The sequence below is a fragment of the Lampetra planeri genome, chromosome 26 (genome assembly GCF_965212315.1).
Source record: "Lampetra planeri chromosome 26, kcLamPlan1.2.h2, whole genome shotgun sequence".
Classification (NCBI taxonomy): Eukaryota; Metazoa; Chordata; class Hyperoartia; order Petromyzontiformes; family Petromyzontidae; genus Lampetra; species Lampetra planeri.
In genome coordinates this window covers 7,245,497-7,268,343 of record NC_136132.1, presented here as the reverse complement: position 1 = coordinate 7,268,343, position 22,847 = coordinate 7,245,497, and positions in this window count along the sequence as shown.

The following is a 22,847-nucleotide window of genomic DNA, read 5'->3' as shown; positions in this document are numbered from 1 at the left end:
ACTAGTCGATTCGTGAAAAATACTGTAATTTGACCCAGGAATCTAATTTCCTTTCATTTACTTTTTGCTTCACTGTCTTGCCTGCCCAACTCTTAGCCCCAGCTATTGCATACCTGCACGTGGGACTGGCTGAGATGTGTGCGCCTGATAAACTGTGTGTGTGTGCACTGATCTGTCCTGCCCACAAGTGGCCAGACAGGTGCGTTGCCCCTGGCCTTGCTGCTCCACCAGGAATTAGAAGAAAACCAGCTTGAGAAAAAAAAAAACTTGGACAAATTTTCTGACAGTTTTGAGGCCAGACACGAAGATCAAGACTTTTTTTTGTTTGTTATAGCTACAGGCATTTTTTTTTATCCTCCATATATTATTTTTTTTACATTTGTTTAAATATTTTTTTTCATAGATTAACTCGGAGATTTACGGCTGCGCCGGAAGACTAAAAAATTGTTGTCGTTGGACTTGTTTAAAGACTTCGTTTGCGTGGTTTGTTTTGTCTGTACTTCTTTTAGATGCTTTGCTAGTACTTGTTTCTCTCGCTGGTTTCCTTCCTGTTCGTGACCAGTTGCCAGGCTGATGCTGGCAGACACGAGCCAGCTTTACTGAAGGATCACTGTTTGCCTTGTCGACATTGTGTGATACTGTTCCTGAGAAATAGGGAGTCCCTAACGCCTGCCAAAACATTACGGATATGAAGCATGTGCTTCGTCTCAATATATTCATGGGACTGATTATGAAACGCTGGCCACCTCGTACACCTCAAATTGATACGTTGCGTAAGATGTATCGTTTTTTTCTTAAAGAAACATAATTACAATTCACGTGATATCCGTATGTGTGTGTATGCATGTGTATGGGGAGCGGTAGTGTAGCGGTTAGTGCTACGCTGCGCTATGAATTATCTGAACTGGTCCTGGGCCTCCCCGAGGTCGACTCAGCCTCAATGACTATGTGGTGCAGTGTGTAAACATCGCCACTGGGGAGACAAAGGCGGCCGGCGTGGTGCTGGCCACCAAACCCCTCGTGTGCCGTGATGGCCTTCATAGGTGCTCGCTAACAGCACTTGCACCAACAGTCTGTTACAGGGTGTACGGGGATCTTTGTATTTTTTTGTGCTCACCACACACAAACACACCGAGTGCTGCAATGCTCTTGCGAGGTATTCGCAAACATCTGCCCTAACCGTCTATGAGGCTTAAAGGGGAACCTTTATATTTATATTGCTTTTACGTGCACTGAACATACCTGGTATTCCATAAACAGCGGCGTTGTGCACAGCAGTATGTAACCGATATCTCCAGACTACAAAGTGCGCTACTTCAAATCAGGGTCAGAGGTCATTTATCCCTCCAGGGTGGATAAAATAAGAACCACTTTGTTGGAATGCAATAGCTGTGTCATAGATATTAACCATGACCCTGTCACATGAATGTGGAATTTCCACCACAAGCTAAGGGCTTTAATAAAAGATTAACGTTGCCCCATGATTGCCTGAGTGGCTATCTACTCATCGCTTGTTTGAAATTAAATCGTCGTTGACATATTGGAATACTGGCCATACTAATGTGGAATTTCACCCACTCGCTAAGGGACACCAATAATCGATGAGCACCTCCTTCAGCTCATTGGGAGCCGAGAGACGCATTGACTTTGAGTGGTTACTATGTATCAGAGGTGTGGACTCGAGTCATGTGACTTGGACTCGAGTCAGACTCGAGTCATTAATTTGATGACTTGCGACTCGACTTGGACTTGCATAACAATGACTTTGTCCCACCTATGAGATGTGGACTCGAGTCATGTGACTTGGACTCGAGTCAGACTCGAGTCATGAATTTGATGACTTGCGACTCGACTTGGACTTGCATAACAATGACTTTGTCCCACCTCTGCTATGTATTGCTTGTATTTAAATTGCCAATTAACATTGCAATAGCATTGCCAAAGTTCCTACGACAATACTGTCTCGTAGAATATAGGGTTTGTGTTTGTAATATAATGTCTAGATTTGAAGCTTTCGTGACTGCAAGGATTCATATTCTCATGTTTTTTCGGTAAAATCACGTAGGTAAAAAATTTAAATTTAAATTAATAAAAGTCTTGATACAGCTATCGTGCTGTGACGGTTCCACCTGAAGACGGAGGCTTGTGTTGCCTCCGAAACGTCGTGATTTTTATTTTATTTTTATTTTACTTTTATTAATTTTAATTTAAATTTTTTACCTACGTGACTTTACCGAAAAAACCTAAGAATATGTAATATAATGTATTGTCATCATCTTCTTCACCACCAGCCAGTGCTGAATGAAGGTCTCCACAAGCCGCCACGGCCTCTCACGAGACGTTTTTGACACAAAATACAAAACATTACATTTTATTTTTGCTCTATAAATGGTTCAGTATATATATCCCGTAAACATTCGCGGCTCGCAAATCCTTGCAATAACTTTCTCAATCTGTAATGTGCAAAGAAATACGTAACAAGTGCACTGAAACAGATAAAGAATTCGCAACGTCAGTCACGTGCATAATGTGCACATGTGCACAGTGAGACAAGGCTGAGACCTTGACAAGTGTTTGCTCGCTTGTAATTAATAAAGGGCCATCATACGGCTGTCAAGCCACTAGACTCGGGGTTTAGCGCAGCTTGGCGTGCCTTTGCTGTAGACACGGGCGCGCAGACGGTGCCTGAGGTGCAATGGCAAAGACGAACAGGCAAACCGTGCCTTCAGGATAGGGAGGATGCCTGTGCATTGCTGATCAGACATCTTCGTTTACCATCTCCGCTTGGATTCACTTGAAGAAGCTTTTGGCAAACGCAACATCAAAGTCACAGCCATTCAATGCCTTCGAAACAGTGCCAGGTTACTGTTGCAACGAGTCGATGATTACTTTTAGAAGCTGGCTACAGGACACCTCCCCCTTATCTATGGACGAGCATTTTGCCCGTCCGAGGACGTGTGTATTGCAGTAAATCTGAAACTTGCAAGCGAAAAGCAGACCGCGACGTGATATTCATTGCATCAATTCGTGTGCAATTTGTAAGGGCGCGGGGACACAGACCTATTTCATTTTAAGGTTATAATCCCTTGTTCATCACGACGTCCTTTTTACTTCGATGTCTCAACAGCGTTACGGAGATCGCGTGACGTGAGGGTTCTGCCTTTGTCGTGAGGGTTGTAAGTTGACGCCGAGGAGGGGGGAGGAGGCACCTCGCCCACCCCCCCATGTGCAGTGACGTCAGCCACTAATTATTATTGATGGCGGTGGGTCCATTTGGAAGACGTCACCTCTTCATGATTATTAATGAGGGGGGCTGTTCGATGTGGAGTGGCGTCACCCGCTCATGATTATTAATGAGGTGGGGGGGTGGCCGACGTGGAGTGACGTCACACGCGGGACACACAGACATTCTTGACTCATTGTAGTAGTAAATGGATGTGGATAATAGGGAGAATATGGCCAAAGTTAATAGGAGTATTTGTGGGTGTAATGCTACCTCGGATAGCTCAGTTTAATTTTAATTTATTAGGCATATAACCCTGTGAGCCTTGCGGCTGTTGACGCGGGTGCAACCGCAACAAACAAAAACATGAACAAGAAACGTCTTAAAGTGACTACACGCAACAGAAAAATCCAGGAAAAAACAGCAAAGTCTTCCAGAAAAAGCACCGAATTTCAACGCTGTGTTGGTGCCGCTCGTAACAGGGATGTGCATAAGAGGTGTTCTGCTGTGACTGTAGTCCTGTTTTTGGTACCCGCATGTGTATCTGGTCAGCTTCTAGACACGCAACAGGAAAGAAAATGCGCTTTGCCACTGGCTATTGAAGAGGCATTGGGAAGTCATTCACAGTGTTAGTGACACAAAACTCTGCTGACATCAAGTGGTGAGAGCGTGCAAGTTTACGCTCGGTGTCAAGGCAAGGTGTTCTCAATCCTGCAACAAATAAGTAGCACCGTTTGCTTTGTGTTTGGTAAGTCATTCATAGTCATCGTAATCATCAGCAGCAGCCATGTTCTGTCCACTGCTTTATTGAAAGCCTCGTTGTCGCATCCCTCACGATCCTGCAATTCCACAGTCCACCTTGGTCGTTCACACGAGCTAATCTTGTCACTCCACTCCTCTGGGGTGCAATCCCACCTTTGGCTGCCATTCAGTTTACCAGTCTCGCCCATCGACCGTCATCCATTCGAGCCCACTGTCAATCCACTGCTGGCTTAATGACCTCCCCACGCAGTGTAGACAGTGAGCATTATATGACCATACTTCACCACGCTGGTCAGTACGGGTTGGTGTAGGCGGGGAGGGGGGGTTACGAATGTTGATGTACTGTCTTCTACTACCCACGTGGTCTACTCCACCTGTTTATTGTGCACGGTGATTGCCCATATAAGCACTATCCAGGCGCAACCTTCTTTAGCTTCTGGGGTCTGATGTGATTGGGTGCATTCTATGTGATTTGATCATCGCTGCATTTATTGTGCAAAGTTAAAATGTGTTTACATTTAAAAAAAAGCTGTCATCAAAGATAAATATATTTTTAGCCAAAATGCAGCCAATATCTCTATCGCTGGCAATGGAAAAATTTTCCCCAAAAATGCCAGAGGAATATCCTCCTGCTCGTTCCTCATTGGCAGCCCCTTGGCCAGTGGATTGAAATGTGGCATTCCTATTGTGGGGTCAGTCGTTGTGTAGAGGAGTAAAATGGGGAAGTGACGTCAGGTGTGCCGTTCAGTGCGATGACGTCACGTCTTCTAGGGTATTTAAGGGATGCCCCGTGACGTAAGCGGGGTCACTGTGGGAACGGGTAAAGTAAACAGGGTGAAGAGGGAACCAGGGGTAGAGAGAGGGATCGAATAGTGAGTCTGGGGAGAAGCCGGTGGTAGCCGTAGAGGTGCTTCTCTCTCCGGTCGGTGGAGTCGGCAGAGTCCACGATCCGACACGAGAGAGAGAGAGACCGGAGCCAGCCGGCAGGGACCCGGACTCAGAGTAGGACCCCTAGCCCCTGGGAGTTGTGTACCCTGCTGTGTAATATTGATAAGCTTTAATAAACCCTGGAGGAAGCCCTTAACTTACCTCCGTCTACGAGTGCATCCGTCGGAACTTCTCTACAATTGCATAGGACCACCGCTCATGATGCATTGTGGGTGTGTGTCCCCGCCCTTAAAACTGAGATTGACCAGCTGGTGGAGTCTCCATGAACTCACGAGGCTGAAAAATGTTCTTTAAATAAATAGTTGTATCTCACTCTGCGTTGCACTGCCTTGCTCTCCTCACCGTGGCCTGCGCAGCACTGCAGGTGGTGGGCATGACCCTGACGAGGTCAAGGGGCAGAACGACAGGACAGAGGGGCCGGGCCAGTCACAATGAGTGGACACTAATTCTAGATTTGAAGCTTTCGTGACTGCAAGGATTCATATTCTTAGGTTTTTTCGGTAAAGTCACGTAGGTAAAAAATGTAAATTAAAGTTAATAAAAGTAAAATAAAATAAAAAATAAAATAAAACTCACGACGTTTCGGAGGCAACACAAGCTTCCGTCTTCAGGTGCTGTGACCGTTCCACCTGAAGACGGAAGCTTGTGTTGCCTCTTAAACGTCGTGATTTTTATATTATTTTTATTTCATTTTACTTTAATTAATTTTAAGTTTTTTTACCTACGTGACTTTACCGAAAAAACCTAAGAATATGAGTGGACACTGATGCTGCGGGTGAAGGCGAACATCTGAGTGCACTCTTCAAGCAGGGACCACAATTGTGGCGACAATTTCATCCAGATAATCCTACACACTTGTTACACGCACACGGTCATCTTTGGACGCAATTTGACAGGGAGCACCATCCACCCCCAGCTTTGCAGGCCCACCACGAGTCTGTCGTCGATTTATGAACGCCAACATGATTATGGGTGGGCTGAGTCGACCCCACGACCGGACTTTGAACTCACAGCCATCCGATGAATTTCGATATAAGCTCCTCTCCACAGCGCCATCAAGATTTCCTCCTGGGAATCCGTGAAAAAAAAGCTTCATAGCTCATCGGATTTCTCTAGGATAAATAAAGATTCTGATTCTATGGATGCTGAAACAGTACTGATGCAATGCAGTTTACAGGCCTAAATGAGTGCATGCATTGTATTATGAATGCCCGCGGTCATAGCTGTCCGTAATAGTGTGGGGATGTGAAGGCTGAATAGAGTAATAAAGGTGATATAGGGCAACACGGGCTAGATCTCAGAAGCATCTGTGGTCGAGAGGACATTCCGTTTGTAATTTCCTTTCAAGGCTAATCTGGATTAAGAGATGGAACCATGCACTAATGAGTTGGATGCATGGGGGAATGAATGTTTGTGAAAGAAAATATTAATACAACATCCGGTTTTCATGGAATGTCATGATGAAATAGAAATACTGTATAGCATTCATCCAGCAGATATACAGAACGCAAAGATAAAGAATTTAATCTCCTCGGAGGTTCGAGCACAATAGCATATTGAAGCATTCATAACTGTATTGAAATGTATCGTAATAGCCTGTTCGAGAGATTATATGGTAACGACTTAAAAGCATTAAATACAGGATGTTCAACATAGACATTGCCTGCCTGTCGAATATACAGTGTGTGTTGGATTATAAAGTTATATAAACTACCCTAACTGTGTATATACTGTGTACATAATGTTCTTCTTGGTTGGAATCTTTCAATGCATTGCAATGCTCTTACAATAGAATGTTCTAATGTTCCACAATGTTTTTTTTTAACGTATATAACAATGCAGTTCGAGTTAAAATCCTGGTTGGGGATTGACTAAACACATTATCCCTCCATGGTTGATAAAATGAGTAAATCACTGTGTGGAAGTCAACAGCAGTTCTTCCACGGATACACCCGCCCCCACCATAGAAATGTGGAATTTCCGCCACTGGCTAAGGGATGTGACTAGAGATGAGCACTGCCTCAATGCTAATTTGAGCAATACATCACTTTGAGTTTAACTTTGAGCATATTATAACATAATAATGTTACATTTATTTCCACGATATACCAATGAAAATGGGAGAGATTCGTCCCCAGGTAAGGAATGTGGAATTTGCACCGCTCACTCACTCTGGGTCACCAATTTAGATGAGCAATGTCCAATGTTATAATTATTTTGAATTTTTTTGCGTTCATTTTATTTTTGCACGGACATTTTCACACCTACATAATGCTCCCGACCTTCATTTTCAGGTCTGACCTGTAAAAAACATGTTATCCCAATGGGGTTTCACAGGACACAATGTCTCCCTGGCCATGTATCTGATCATATGTCAAAACTGTTCACGTGTCAATTCTAACTACAAGTCAACCAGTCTGACTTCTGTCTGCCCTAATGAAGGGCCATTCACCAAAAAAAATATCCTGCTGTATCTTGTTCTGCTTTGGGCAGTGCTAATTATGGGTGTGATTGAAATTATTTTGTGTGCGCACCACTCTCAAAGCGGTCCGTCTATTGCTATTGCATTTATCTATCCTGTGTATGTGCCTATCTAAATGTGTTTTCAATATGAGACGAGATTGCTTGCTCACCCCGGCAATTGCTTCTGTCGGAAAGACCTCCGCGATAGAGGGTTCTCTAGACTCCCTCTGTTGGGTATTTAGCCGATTCTTTCACATTGGTGCATGAGTTGAAATTACCCACACTTTACCCCACCACACGCGACCTGCACAATCGACAAACTCTGGTGTAGCCATTTATACCGCTGGTTGGTAACAGGCAGCGGTGGAAGGAATTTAATTAAATTGCCAAATGGGAGATTGAACAACTTCCAGATTGCAAATCCAGTGTTTTAACCATTACAGTAACATACAAATTATTTTTTAATTAGATGAATTCGTGAAATGAATGTGTCTAGTTATGTCTATCTATGTATCTATCTGGCTATCTGCCTGTTGTCTGTCTGTCAGCAAATCTATCCAAAACCATCTTAACTTTGATCAACTAGCAGAATCTGCATCTATTTTTACATCGCAACATTTGAATTTCATTAGATGGCTTAATGCCCTACCGAGAGACCCACGTAGATAAAGGTGGAATCGCTTACTCACAAAATCTGGAACTGAACCAAAATGTCAAAAGTTGTGACAATAAATTGAATAGAGGAGGAAATGTATGGACACTTGTGGGACATGGTGACATTACAGAATGATGTGTGTATGCAAATTCAGCCGCAGGAAATAAACAGGATGGCTTTGCTTCGAAGCTCTATTCAAAGTGACAATTCAATTTATTGCATGCGATAAGCAACACGCAGATTACCGCCGCTAATTCCTGGGGCCGTGTGTGTAACTCGAAGCTCCTCCCTGCGAGATACCTGCCCCGAGAAATCTGACAGCCCATTGATTTCCAAAGGGAAATGAAATAGGAAGCCCGCAGCTGGGTTAAATGGACGGAAGCAGACAAGACGCGGCCGGCCCGTGATGAGTTATGATATAAATTGCACCAAAATTGCTGGTTAATCCACACAATCCCAAATAAGGCAAGGAGCGCAGAGGCTGCGAGCCAATATTCCCTTCCCAGGGCGGACCGTTATTCCGATCGAGAATCTCATTTTCATAATCCACGTTTGGGAGGCTTGGCGGCCACGCATTCGGAGTGCTCGCCACTGAGCTGGTTTGTAGGCAGATTGCAGTTGGATTCCTTCCACGAACAGCCTCCCGTGCATATCTTCAGGAGGTTCTGCAGAGTAAAAACGTTCAGGGTGGTGCTCATCACCTGTCAGTGGTGGTAACTCCACATTTCTATTGCAGGGGTGTGTCCAGCTATAGGACAACGACCCTAGACGTTGCAACAATGTGGTAGCTATTTTTTCCACCTTTGAGTGATGATGGGCTGAGTGAACCCCCTAGCAGGAATTGATTGCGAGCTGCGAGCTCAACCACTGAGCCACCTGGCTTGGATGTGGCCAGGGTAGCTTGCCACTAGATCACTCTGTGTACATGTGTGAGTTAGATTCCTGCCATAGCCTCCCATGTATTTCTGTGGGATATAATTTATAGGATGTAATTAAAGATCCTACAAGAAAATAAATAAATACATATTTTGTTTTCTCTCCGGGTATTGTAGCACAAGTTCTGTCTTTTAAAATTGCTATAGCATGTTGTGTGAAATTGTTGTATGCTTGTGTTCCTAATAAATACATTATAGTATAGTTTGAAATATTGTGTACCTCTTTGGCCAAGTGGCACAGTGGTTAGAGAGCACAAATAACAGTTATAAGGTTGGCAGTTAAAATCCAGGGTTTATAAATCAGTCCTTCAAAGGAACCCAACAACGGTTGTCTAAGGATAGAAATGTGGAATTTCTACTCTTGGCTTAGGTTTGCCAGCAAAAATTAACACAACGCATTTTATATACACGCTTGAGGTATGGTATACATTACATGAGTACTTTTGTTCATGCATAGCAATGTGACCCTGGGTTAATTAAAATTGTAATTGTGTAGTTTTCAATGAATTATAATCACAGTGTAGTTGTTGTTGTGATTTCAGATTAAATTGCTGCTACCATCGTAATTGCAATTATACCTCCGATTAGCATGGTTGGCTCCGTAAGGTGTGAAAGTGGTTCAACATACGTACATAATTGTTTCCTAGCAGCTTAACAATGCTGTGAGTGGCTCGTAATTTTTTGCTGAGTGCTAACTCAGCCCATCATCCATCCAGGCTCACTAAAATAAGCACCACGTTGTGGGGAAATAAATGGCGGTTGTTCTCTGGAAATACTTGACCCGTCATAGAAACGTGGAACTTCCACCACTGGGTCAGGGCTGTAGGCGGGAGGAGCGCACTGCCCTAGTGCTCATGTGAGCGGGGAATCACGTTTGCAGACTTCTGATGGAAACCAGAAATGCTCAGAGAAACCTCATTAACACAAGGGGGGTATCTCACAAAGCCACACAGATAGGTCAGCCAACCTATTTGCTGCACTGTGTCATCTGGCCTTGGATCGTTGTTTCTAATTTCACGTGAAATAAAAAAATAACACGATAAAAAAATCACAAATTAACATTGGTTAACAACAACAAGTCCCTGCAAGTGGATGTATGCCCAAAACATAATTGACTGGTTGTAGTTATTGTTTACATCCACCGTCTATTGATTTAAAATGCATAACATCAACGAATACAGAGCAAAGCCTGATACATTTTCATCCAACAGTTTTTATATTTTTACGAATAAAAAATGAGACAGAATACCTTTTCACGGAGACAAAGTGTTGTTTGTTGTTGTGGCACAAGGCTCAAAAGCCTGTCTCACTCGTTATATCAAAGTAAATTGACAAAGCAAATAACAACCTCGCGGATAGTGTCTGTTATGTTGTGTGTATGATACATATTTATATATATATATAAACTGTGATTTCTCTTTTTTTTTCAACATCGCCTTCCTCTTTCAAGTCTGCTCCGCAAATAATAATGCAATCACGGGGAAATGGAAAGAGGATCACGGTTTGGGGGGGGGGGGGAATCAAAAAGCGTATGAAACACAGGTGTCAACAATGTCAGACCAAATTACTATCACAGCAAAAACAAATTGCTGACTTGCTTGGTCCAGATGTTAAATCAGAATCGATCAGTGCTGTGAAATTAGACAATATGCAGGAAGGAGGAGAAAGGGATGGATGAGATGGGGTCACATTTCGTTTCTGAAATAGATTCTGATGATCAATTTTGCATGAGCGTGTTCTTTTTTCCCCTTGCCTTTCAGTGTAAATTTATGACTGTATATATATTATTATTATTTTTTGCACATCTCAATGCTTGGCTGTGTAACCCCCCAAAAAAACCTCTATTATGGCTGTGTAAGTTTCTCTGTATGAAACCATATTTGATTCTTGTTTTGTGGATGCTTTATTACAATATGTATATAAATTGCAATATGTTATCTTTAAAAATAGGCAAATTATATGTTCAAATTTAGTTGAAATGAAAACAATATATTTTTAATGTGTTCTTATAAAATGACAAATACGTTGTGATATTCATACGGATGTGTGATTTTGATCAACTGTCATGCATTTTTTTCAAGAGGATTGAACACATTTTTACTTTAATATGCATAACGCACAATTTTACCATTTCCCTGTGGATGAGAAGAACAAACGCAATCAGAATATGTATTTCTACTGGAGGAATCCGATGAGCGACGAAGCATTTTACACAGTTAGGTGACATCACATTGACCGTTAAGGGAGCCGGGCGTGGTGACGACGCATCGATCGAAGGGTTGACGGCCAGCGGTTGAGACCAAGGACAGAGTGGCAGTCAAAGCAGGGAAAAAAACACCACTCGAGGGCACGCGCACAGCGGAGATGGAGCGAAAAATTCAGCTCGCGTGGCTCGATGGATTGTTGCATCATGAGAGATGGCGATGGGTTTGTGAGGCTTTCATCCAACAGTGGATCGAGCATGCCTGACAATCATGACGTTGATGAACTAATTCATGAATAAATTTGCCAGTTTTAATAAGCAGTGTGTATTGCGGTTGTTTGCACGAGATAGTGGGGGAAATTCCATGCTCGTATGGCAGTGGCTAGTCGATCCATAGAACAACCACTGCTAATTTACTCTCACTATCATCTGGATATATCAATCGTAACAAGTTGTACAAACCTGTTAGCACGGCGTATTTGTGGTTCTGAATGTAGGGTGCATTGTTTCATTGCTACGTGATATTTTGCTTGTGTTTTTTTTTTACGTTCTCTGTAAAAGAAGGTGAAACATCATCTCCGATGGTATATCCATTCACACACTGCACGTCACGTATATATATTTTATACGGACATTTTTTTGGGGCAATTTCAGGAAACCTCGGAGCCTAGCAGGTGCGTTTCAATCCCGCACACATTAAAAAGGGAATCACCGTGCACATGCAACGGGTCAAGGGTAACACTGCGGTAATAATCCAGGCAAGAGTTTGAGATTAACATGCTTTCATAACAAGGTTTTCATGGCAGGAAATTTCATCTGAGACGCGTGGATATCGGAGCGGGAGCAAAGGGAAGCGGACGGGGAGAGAGGCAAGATTGGGGGGGGGGGTGCGCAGGATGTTGGACGATGTACGTGTGTGTCGGGGAACAGGGAATGACACATTGCGATCAACAAAAAAAATAGATGCATGTTATCGTGGCGAAAATGGAATATGTTTGACGGCCATAGTTGAAATAAAATAGAAATGTTTTTCAAATATCAAATGCTACTTCTCCGACGTGTGGCAGTTTGCCGTGTTCAGAGCGCTCGACTCGCAATCTGACGGGTCCAAGTTCAAATCCGAAGCAGGGGACAATTGAACCCGACGTCATCATCTTTCCAGTATCGATAAAATGAGTGTCACTTTGTGAACATGCAACCGGAGTGTTCCTATGAAGTAAAATGCTGGGCATCTATGTGCTGGAGATATGTGGAAAAAGAGCCTCATAGCTCATCGGATTTCTCCAGGACAAATAAAGATTCTGTTTCTGAAAAGAGAGAAATGGTGAAACTGTATTGGCAGTGGAACACAATCACAAATCCAGCAAATTCGTCATTAGCAATGCCCTTCAAGGAAAAACAAAACAATATATCTAATAGGCAACGCCATACATATTCCAAGCACATAAAGGGCCATTGCCTGAAACAATACATTTCATATCAATCTTTATTTTCTGTTTCACGCACTATTGTTGACGAATGTTTTGAGTTTTTGTAGATTTTTAAAAGGCAAACTGGCCCCGGCTACGGTAATGTGGATATTCCGCCACTCTTTGTTGGCCAGTGGAGGTGATTGTCACCTCATTGACAGTGAGACGCTCATGACCTTGGGAGTATAACAGTTTATACTGGTAGGAACCTCCCGGTTACACCAGCCCACAGAAGATTATTGTGTCCGTCCGTCCGTCGTGCAGGGAAGAGCTGGGTGGGGAGGGAGGAGCTGGGTGGGGAGGGTGGGGAGGAGCTGGGTGGGGAGGGTGGGGAGGGGCTGGGTGGGGAGGAGCTGGGTGGGGAGGGTGGGGCTGGGTGAGGAGGGGCTGGTCACCCCGTGGTGCCCTTATAAAGCTCAACGCTTAACCTACTCACGCCGGCTTGTGCCCCCCTCACAGTCGGGCATATTTGCGGAATACACCACGCCGCGGTTGACCCTGGCCATTGACCGAGCAACCCAACGTTCCTACCAGCTCCCTCCGCAGGAATGTGTTTTGAGTACGACATTTTTTTTTAGTACAGCATTGTTTTTTTTTAATCAGATACTTTACGTTGCAAGTACGATTGAAGACGTGCTTTTTTAACTGCGTCTTTAAGCTCAAAGATTGCGAGGAATGTTTATATCCATTGTTGTCCATGGCCATCGATAGAAATTCTGTACTTCAAGGGTTCGTCTCTCTGCGGGACAACCACTGAGGAGGTGACGTAGCCCAGCAGTCGTGCACGCGGCTTGTTGTGGAGCCTCCCAGTTCGAGCTCACGGTCACCCTGGTTAATACTGCGGGTGCGGGGACCATGACATTTTACTCTGTCTGCTTCACAAACAGCACCGCCCGGCGTCATGGTCCCAAAAAAATCAGCATGTTATTTAATTATTTAATTGGGAACCACGTAGCAATGTGTTGCCCCCCCCCAAATTTAGCAGAGCCCTCTTGAATTAAAATAATAATCGTTTGACTCAAGTGAAGCTTTACCTGTAAACAAAAGTGGTGATAAAATAATAATTGACTTTCTACAAAGTGTCTGGAATGATGAGAGGCTAAATGTGGAAGGACAGAGCCGACAACATTATCCTATAAACGTCCCTCTCCAAAAATATGAAATCTAAATAGGATCAGCTGAGAGTGAATATGCTAATGTGAATTCCCACACAATAGCGGCTTTAAAATCCAACAAACACAAGCAGGCATCCTTCACTGCTGTGGAGTATGCCTTCTGTTAATATCACAAATGTGATATGTATGACTCAAAAACGGACTCTATATGACATTTGAATGACATTTTCCATAGAGGCAATGCTATGCCCATACTGGAGTCATTCTTGTTAAACTTATGTAATGCAATTTCAAACGTTTGCAATATATCTAAAACTATTTCATGCACTGTTTTGAAATATTGCCATACTCTGGCACACTCTTATCTTGCCAATTTATATTTTATTGTTTTCATACCGAAGCCAAAGTTAAAGTGTGTCCCTGCCCCATGGGATTCCAAGTGAAATATTTGAATTCATCAACAGCACTTCTTTGTTGACCCCAATTGTTTGATTGGCTAATTTGACCCTGGCCATGATTTCAACGCTAACACATTTCTGATTGTGTCTTTAACACGATGTCACAGTTCCACAGACTGTGCTCATCAAAAAAAGAAAAGTACATCTACACCCTATTTTTCCACTCTGCTGCTGGATTAGGGCCGATCCACACCTTGCAGGCCTGGATGAATATTTGACCATACTTCACCACGCTGGTTAGTGTCGGTTAGTGGTGGTGGGAGTGCAGAAGAACACTTACATTTTTGCTGCACTGCCCTCTCCTGCCCGCAGTGCACATTGAACCTGTGTTGAATGTACGGTGGTCACTCATCCAAGCACCATTCAGGTTCAATATTTCTTCTGAGAATTGACGAGATTGGGAGCATTGCAGGCAGAAAACAGACGCATATCCCATACATCACATTTTAATCTACATTTAAAAGTTAGCAGTAATAATCACATATCTTTCATTTCCTCGACATTTTAATATCCACTGATGGAAACGTGGATCGACCGCCCGTGCGGTTTCTGTTTTCTTATCGCCATTATTTACTTATTTTCAGTCTTTTGTCAATCCACTGTTGAATGAAGGGCCTCCCCATTCTGTGTCAGCCATGGGGAAATATTTGACCATTCTTCACGATGCTGGTCAGTGTGAGTTGATGGCGTGTCCAAGGACGAGTTCAGACATCCCACACAAACTGTCGTTCGCCGTGGCTGAGCATGGGAACTCAAGATTGAACTCAAGTCGCCGGGCTCACAGTGGGTTGCGCGAACCGCTGCGCCTCCACTCCTGCCACTGTGCAGTCTCTGCACTGCGTCAAAAAATGCATCACCAGCGAAGACGTCACAGGAACCGCAGAGGACGAAGCCTTGCCGGTTATCTTTGGCCCACATCTACCCAGGGCCTTGCAGGAACCGTTAGTGCTCCGAGGCGAAACGCTTTGACACATGCAGACCCAGTCCTCGCTCGGCGGAAATACTCACAGACTCCTGCAAGTTGGGCCCCTCGGCTGGGGAAAAAAATAACTCGTTAAATATGACTAGAGGCATGCGCAGGCAACACTCTGCAGGTATCATAGTTAATTTCCTCACCTGCTCAAGACACTGCCAAACATTCGAGCCAGACTTCAGACCTAATGTTAGTCTTGGCTTAAGGTCTCCGTTTCTGGCTGCTGGAACGTGCAGTAGGAGCGGACCTAAGAGCACATAATTCAATCCAACGCATCAGGATTCCATCACTTTCGGTTTCGTTATTATCGTTACGCTTTTTTACGCAGGGACACTTCACCGAGCCTCGCGACTCCTTTTCTGGAGAGGATTGCTGCTCAAATGAGCCTTCAGGTCGTGCTAATTTTTGTTTCCTTTTACAGCCCTGAGCCAGTGGGGAAGGCGGGGGGGCAATTCCTACCATGGGGTGCAAGTCTCACCGTAGGACAACCACTCTGTTGACTTCCCCATGATGTGGTGCCTATTTTATTACCCCGGATGGATGATGGGCTGAGACGACACCCAACCAAGGATTTGAGCTCCCAGCCCACCGATTGCGAACCACTAACTCGACTGCAGTGCCACCTGGGATCAATTATTATTGCAACGGCAGCAGAAAATTCCATCTGAAATTACAACCGCGACTAGATTTGTGATAGCAATTCATTCCAAAGTACACAATTACAATTGTTATTTGAACCAGGGTCCGGTTTCCGTGCGCAGTTGAAATAACGCCAAATAGTTCACCACATATCACCAAAGTGGCACGTATTTTATCTACCCTGGGGGGATTATGTGGGCCGAGTGAAACCTCAACCAGGATTTGAACTCACGACCTTCTGGTCACGAGTCGCTTGCTCTACCACTGGGTAGCCACTGACACCAAGCCCATTCTCCAAAATTCTTGTATTCTCCACTTAGCTATTCTGAAAGGATCTCCCCCCCCCCCCCCACCTTCTTTCTACAATAACTGTATGATGTGTGATCACCTATAATCGTTTGGCCTGTCCAATAAGTTTCACATCACATTTTAACATTGTAATCGGGTAATGGATAAGAGATGCCGCTGCCTGTAAATGCCGTCCCTTACATCTCGGCCAACGTTTGGCTTCTCTGGCACGATCATTTCATCCTGGGCGGGGGAGAAACGCTTTATTTTTTTTTCTTCTGCTTTCAATTCATCGTTTGCTAACGTGTTTGGCACATTTCCCAAACAGGCGATTGTCCGAGGAATTTGTCTGCACGTGTGTATAGAGACGCAGCTCCACGCTGTGGTGAAATTGCGTGCGATACACAGTTGGTGCTCGCCCGTCGACTGGCGTTGCAGTGCACAATGATTCGCATTTGCATACCGAGACATTGCCGTGGTGCAATGTTTTCCCACAATGGAGTCGCAAACCCCAGAGGTGGCCGGTTCGATCTCCTAGCAGGGCAGTTGAAACAACGGGCACCTCTGCCTCAACCTCGCGGTCGGTGTAAATGGATGGGTTGCCTGTAGTTCGTCCGCCAGAAGTAACCGAGTTGAAGCAGAAAGTGCCCCAATGTCGGGTGGATTCCCAGATTCAAACCCACAATCTCAGCACTGCTACCGATGTGCTCTGCTCAGACACGGCGTTTGTGAGCTCGGCGCGTTCCCTAGGCTACCGCTGAATGAAGCATTATTTCTAAAACCAGTTGGCGCGGTGATATAAACTAACGGGGTCTGGCTAGGAGACAGCCGCTTGTCCATTTTGTGCACAATTTAGTGACGGCTCTTTGATGTGGGTTTGACTGGATGGCTTAGGGATTTAAATCCCACTGTCATGGTATTGAGCCCAGCACATTGTTAGCGCTGGGGTTGATTCCTTCTGTTGTTCTTGGCTTTGGGGGTGGCTCGGATGCTCTCTATTAGGTAAGATATGTTATGTTTTATTTTTTATTTTAGGCAGGTGACAGTGCAAACAAACGTCGTATCATATGACATGTTCTCCAAACGAAGGAATATAATATTTACAGGGTCACAAATGGAAAACACGACAGAGAATGAGCGTTCAAAGCAATCCAGAATTGAAATTTGAAAAAAAAGTGGCAAGTTAGAGGGAGTTCGAGTTCATTTTAAAAATTTACATTTGATCATTAAAAGTAGGATGCCAATATGCCCGCAGAGGAAAGTTTTCAATCAGTGCATTTTGCCTGCTATGACATACTTAAAAAAAAAAACATTGACATTTACAATAAATAAAATGGAATACAAACGATAAAGTGCACAAAGACGCATGGCGCGATGCTGGAAATTTCACCGAGAGAGAGAGAGACAGCCAGAGCAACACGTGGATTGGAGAACAAATTCAAATCAGAGACGTCATATTGACTTAGCAACATTGGCCTTCAGCAAGACACATGCCTCGCAGGGGTGATGTCCGATGAACCAGAATGGTGCTGGAACTGTAGCTGTCGGTGAGAATAAAACAGAGAGGATGGCCACTACAGAGATGCAGCCCATGTGCCGGAGCAAGATTGAGAATGACATCGCAAGGCCACAGGGGAGAGGCTTCCATCCAGCAGTGGAATAATCCTGACTGTTGAGACTGCAGAGCAAACACACGAGCAGTTACCGCAAAAATAAAAAAAACAACAATGGTAATATGAACGAGCACAAGATAAAATCCTAAATTATTTGTGAATGCTCAAACGTGTGCTGTGAATTTTATTTCAGTCGAGCTGAGTGTTACTGGAGTCGAGCACTTGGTCTCACAACGAGAAGCTCGCGAGTTCAAATTCCATCGTCCTTCCAGGGCTGATACAAATCAGATACTACTTATCTAGGTTATCCTCTGCGGAGACTGGTCTTCACCCCACAGCAATATGGAATTTTCACCACTGTCTCAAGGGGGCCACCAGCATGGCCGAGTGTACTACCCCAATGCCCATTTGATCACGGAGACGCGATGGCTTTAATGACATCTAACAGTCCACACTGGGGGCGGGCGGGTGGGGGGGTATTCATAAAAATGACACCACAGATAAACAAAGCGAGTGATGGAAGCAGAGGGAGAGACTTGGTGAGAGGATGATCAAAAGGAAGGATGGGGCAATGAACTGGGACACATGTGGGAGAGATACGAATGCCAGCTGAAGATCGTCAGATGCAATGATTCCAGAGTGGCATTTAAATAGGAACACATTCCATACAGTACTGCAGTTATGTGTCCGTGTGTGTGTGTGTGATATAAATGTGGAGCGTTTAGCGTGCTGTGCTACGAAACCGGCGAACCGAGTTTGATTCCCGCTTAAGGCCAACACCAATGACGATTATTTTAATCGGTCCTGGGCCTCCGCTAGGTCAACTCAGCCTCAAATGAGTACCTGGTGCGATATATAAACATCGCCGCTGGGGAGACAAAGGTGATCGCGTGTGATGCTGGCCACCCACCCCCTCGTGCACCATGCCAGCCTTCATCGGTGCTCACTAACGTCACTTGCCCCATTTGTATTTAAAGCTATGTGGGGGGTCTTTGACTTTATGTGCTATATAAAAGCGTACTACGTCCTTTGATTAAACACGTGCTACTCTATTGAGACACCTGATGTGCATCACAGCAGTGCAGGATTATTATCACTATTCGTTTACAGACCTTGATGCAATTAACACCAGAATGAAGATCTCTCCATGCAGTGTCATCTGGATGGTTAGACCATACTTTCAGGAAGCTAGTCAGTGCAAGTTGGTGGACTGATGCAGATGTCGCTCATGGCTAGCATTTGAACTATGATTAGGAAGTGAATATTGTTATAAATAATATCAATATTTTCCTGTTCAGAGGAACAATGCGCAGTGTTTATATGAATGACTTCTCACACCTTATTGATCATTGGGGTTGGTTCACCATAACCCACCGTACTGGTTGCTGTGGGTAGGTTATGGGGGGGGGGGGGTTCAATGCATGTTCAGATATCACTCTGTACCGACGGTAGCTGTGGGTTTCGAATCAAAGCAGGTTTGCCAGGTCCATCGCACAGTGTGCTTAGAACTGCACCACTCACCATTTCATTATCGCACCATTATCTTGCGATCATGAATTGCATGAAGCAATATATATATGTACACCACAGTTAGTTGATCGGCAGGCCGTGAATGGTGGGGGTAAAGTGCCGGTACACCCTCTTCTTTTAAAACGTCTCACCAGCATGGAAGAGTAGGCCAAATACCCTCTGGATGGGCTCTGTACAGCTTATTGCGAAGGTCTGTTAGCCAGCAGTGGTGTGAACAGGTAATTAATTATCCATAAGCGGGGGGGGGGGGGGGGGAGGTTTGTTCAATTGCAGGGCTGCACATTTTCCATTTAATGCAAACTCGAAATAAGCATGACAACGGCGCCCCTATGATTATTCACACGAGCTCTGCAATTATCAGTGAAAACAAATGCAAATTGACTGAATGGCGTTCTGGGAATGTAAATTGTACGAGATTGCACTGCTCATACGTTGGCAGTGGAGTGATGGGAGCTGTAACCACCACATTGACCGCCAGGGGAGGCTACACGAGTATGTTTGGATCACAGCAGAGGGAGACTTGTGGGCTAGCATCGGTTCGGGCAGGCTGAGTGTTTGAGGGTTAAAATCACATCTGGGAGTCAACTCAGCCTCTCTTTCTGCCTTCCAGGGTGAGTACTACAAAAAGTTCCACTTTGGATGAAGCAAACTGTGATTTTTCGATTTAAAGCTTTCGTGACTGCATGGATTCATCCTCTTGGTTCTTTCGGTAAAGTCACGTAGAAGGGAAGTAATAAAATAATAAAAATAAAACATTGTTTTATTATGTTTTATTTTTATTATTTTATTACTTCCCTTCTACGTGACTTTACCGAAAGAACCAAGAAGATAAACTGTGATTGTCGTATGTATAGACTCTGACCTGGTAGCCATAGAAATGTGGAATTTCCAGCACTGGCTCAGAGCTGTAGACAGAACTTGAGTGCATAATAGAGTTGTTTTATTCAATCGCGTAAATGTGTCGTTAAAATCTACCACCACCCGACACAGCCAATTAGTAAGGTTTGTCACGTACACAAAATATACCAATTCGTTACTAGTACAGCACTCCGGTGTGTTGGAGAGTAAACCCACAACATTTACACTTCGAGTACTTTTTTGTTCTTAAGTGCTTGCTGTATGCGTGGGAAACGACGTTGTTGACTTGTTGTTGCAGCTTATATAACTTCTGTGAAATTTTATAAAGTGTTATTTACATTTCAGAGGATTCCTTTGACTACTAAAATAATATTATAACGAAATATTTATTTACGTCTGCTTTAAATAATTTGCACATGAAATGGTTCAGAATAATGTTGGTATAACATTACAAACATTACAAGCATTACCTTTGCATTATTTAAAAAAAAGTATTTGAGTGGGTAGGTGCTTCATAACAGATTTATTTGCTGGGATGAATTCCATTAAGCTGGTTTATTTAAAGCTGTTTCCAATTTGATTTTTAAAAATGGCTTGGAATAATTATCAGTTATAGAATGAATTTCTATTTTAATATTGGTTGTGATGGAGGATTTATATTTGTTATACAATTATTTATATTTTAGAATGCATACAAATATTTTTTAATTAACACAATACAAATACGTGACTTTACCGAAAGCTTTAAATCGAAATACAATACAAATAACTGTATTTTAAAAAGGTGTAATTGCTTGCTCCATGTCATGACGGCTGAAAGGGCCTCCCACTCGATGTAGCCCCCAGAGAGAAACACGTTATTTAGCCCACCCCTTCCAAATTGGCTAGACGACTTGGAAAAGGTGGCAGTACCCACACTTTACCCCACGACACGCAACCTGGCGATCGACCAACTGTGGTGGTTGCGATTTAAGAAGCTTGCGCCATCGTTTCAATTCCCGTGCCGGAATGTTGAACCACGTGATCCCCTGAATTGCAAGCCAGTGTGCTGGCCATTACACCATGGCGGTACCCGAGTATACGCTGTGACAGCGCACAGATAATTAAACTGACTTAGGTGGAATATCAAGTGCTGAAATGTTTCCTTAAACCTGCCTTTGCCCGCAATCGTTTTTACATCTAATATTACTGTTATCCATCTGGCCGGTTGACTGTACATCACCATGAATAAGAACACGTGTTATTACGCACTCTTGTCAGTGCAGTCTCTCACGAATGCGTATTGATCACACTTTGGAGTGGATCAAACTGTCAACATTGTCTCCCTCGTCAAATGAATAGTGGGACTGTACCCATCGACATTGGCAGCTCCAAGGCAGCGGTGGAATATCCACATTGCCATTACGGAGTCCGTTTTTTCTTTCTTTCGAACAATCACTGTTGCGTTCCTATGAAGTGGGAACAGAAAGTGGCGATTGAATAAACGTACACGTACATCTATATATAGCAAACTGTTGTTGTCACTAATTCATCATGCATTCCTCGGGACAATTAACATGACATTTCCGGACCACGAATTCGCGGTATATTTAGCAAACGCACCTGCTCTAAGTAAATCATGCTGTCAGGTGTTAATAATGAGCATGCTAACCCATTTCTATCCACATGGCGTGACAGGATGCCATGCCGACTGGTCTGTAAGCACTGCAGTGCGTCATTGCAGACCTCGGAAACCCTAGCCACACCTGAGTAAGAGTGCGAAACTTGCCCCGTATGTGGTATGAATGGCATCTTACAGCATTGCAGCTCCTATTTTTTTTTACAAAAAAACAATTACTGGAATATTGCCCCTACTTTCCTGCTCGCCATGAATGAATGGAATGGGTACGGTACAGCGGGGTAAGGAACGGGGCAGCAACTTATGCAAGCAGGCGATTTGGCAAACTCTTAAATGCATTTCTAATTTAAATATTGTAGTTGGACACGATTCCACTGAATGCATTTGAGTTCCATAACAGGTGTTGATTCATGAATGCCGGGTGCACGCGCCCACATAGACGAATCCAGACGACCGACGTGCCATATAGACACGAAGACTGTCGACCTGATTGAGTTATAATTCAAACTCCCGCAGCATGGGAGCGAGTGGTGTGTTCAGCGCCACACCTGACCGCGTTGTTCTCCCAAGTGCTGATATTTACACACCGCAACAGGCAATTATTCGAATTAACCTCGGGTATGTGCTCGACTGATCCAGATGCCACTTGCCACTGGTATTATCCACGGCCTTGAATCAAACCGCAAGTTCACCAGGTTCATGGCACAATCCATCAACCGCTGCGTCAGTGCTATCTACATAGGGGCCATCCATTTAGTAGGTACGCAACAATATGTCAACTTGACCCCTTCCCCCCCTCCCTGCACGCATGCGTACTTTTTACATCCCCACCCCCCCCCCCCCATCTGCGTACGTGAGTACACTTGACCCCCCCCCCGGACCCTATATAACGGCCGATATTTAATCCACGCAGAAAAGATCAAGGATTAATAATATTAACGTGTTTAAGCAATCAGATAGTCCACCGCCGGACTATCTAACTCATTTGAAGGCCAATGTAGACAAATTATTATCGAGGCTTCACCCTTCCCACCCTCCCCCCGTTTCCTATTTGTGCATTGTCAATAGACCCCCCATACGCAAGCGTACGTACTAAG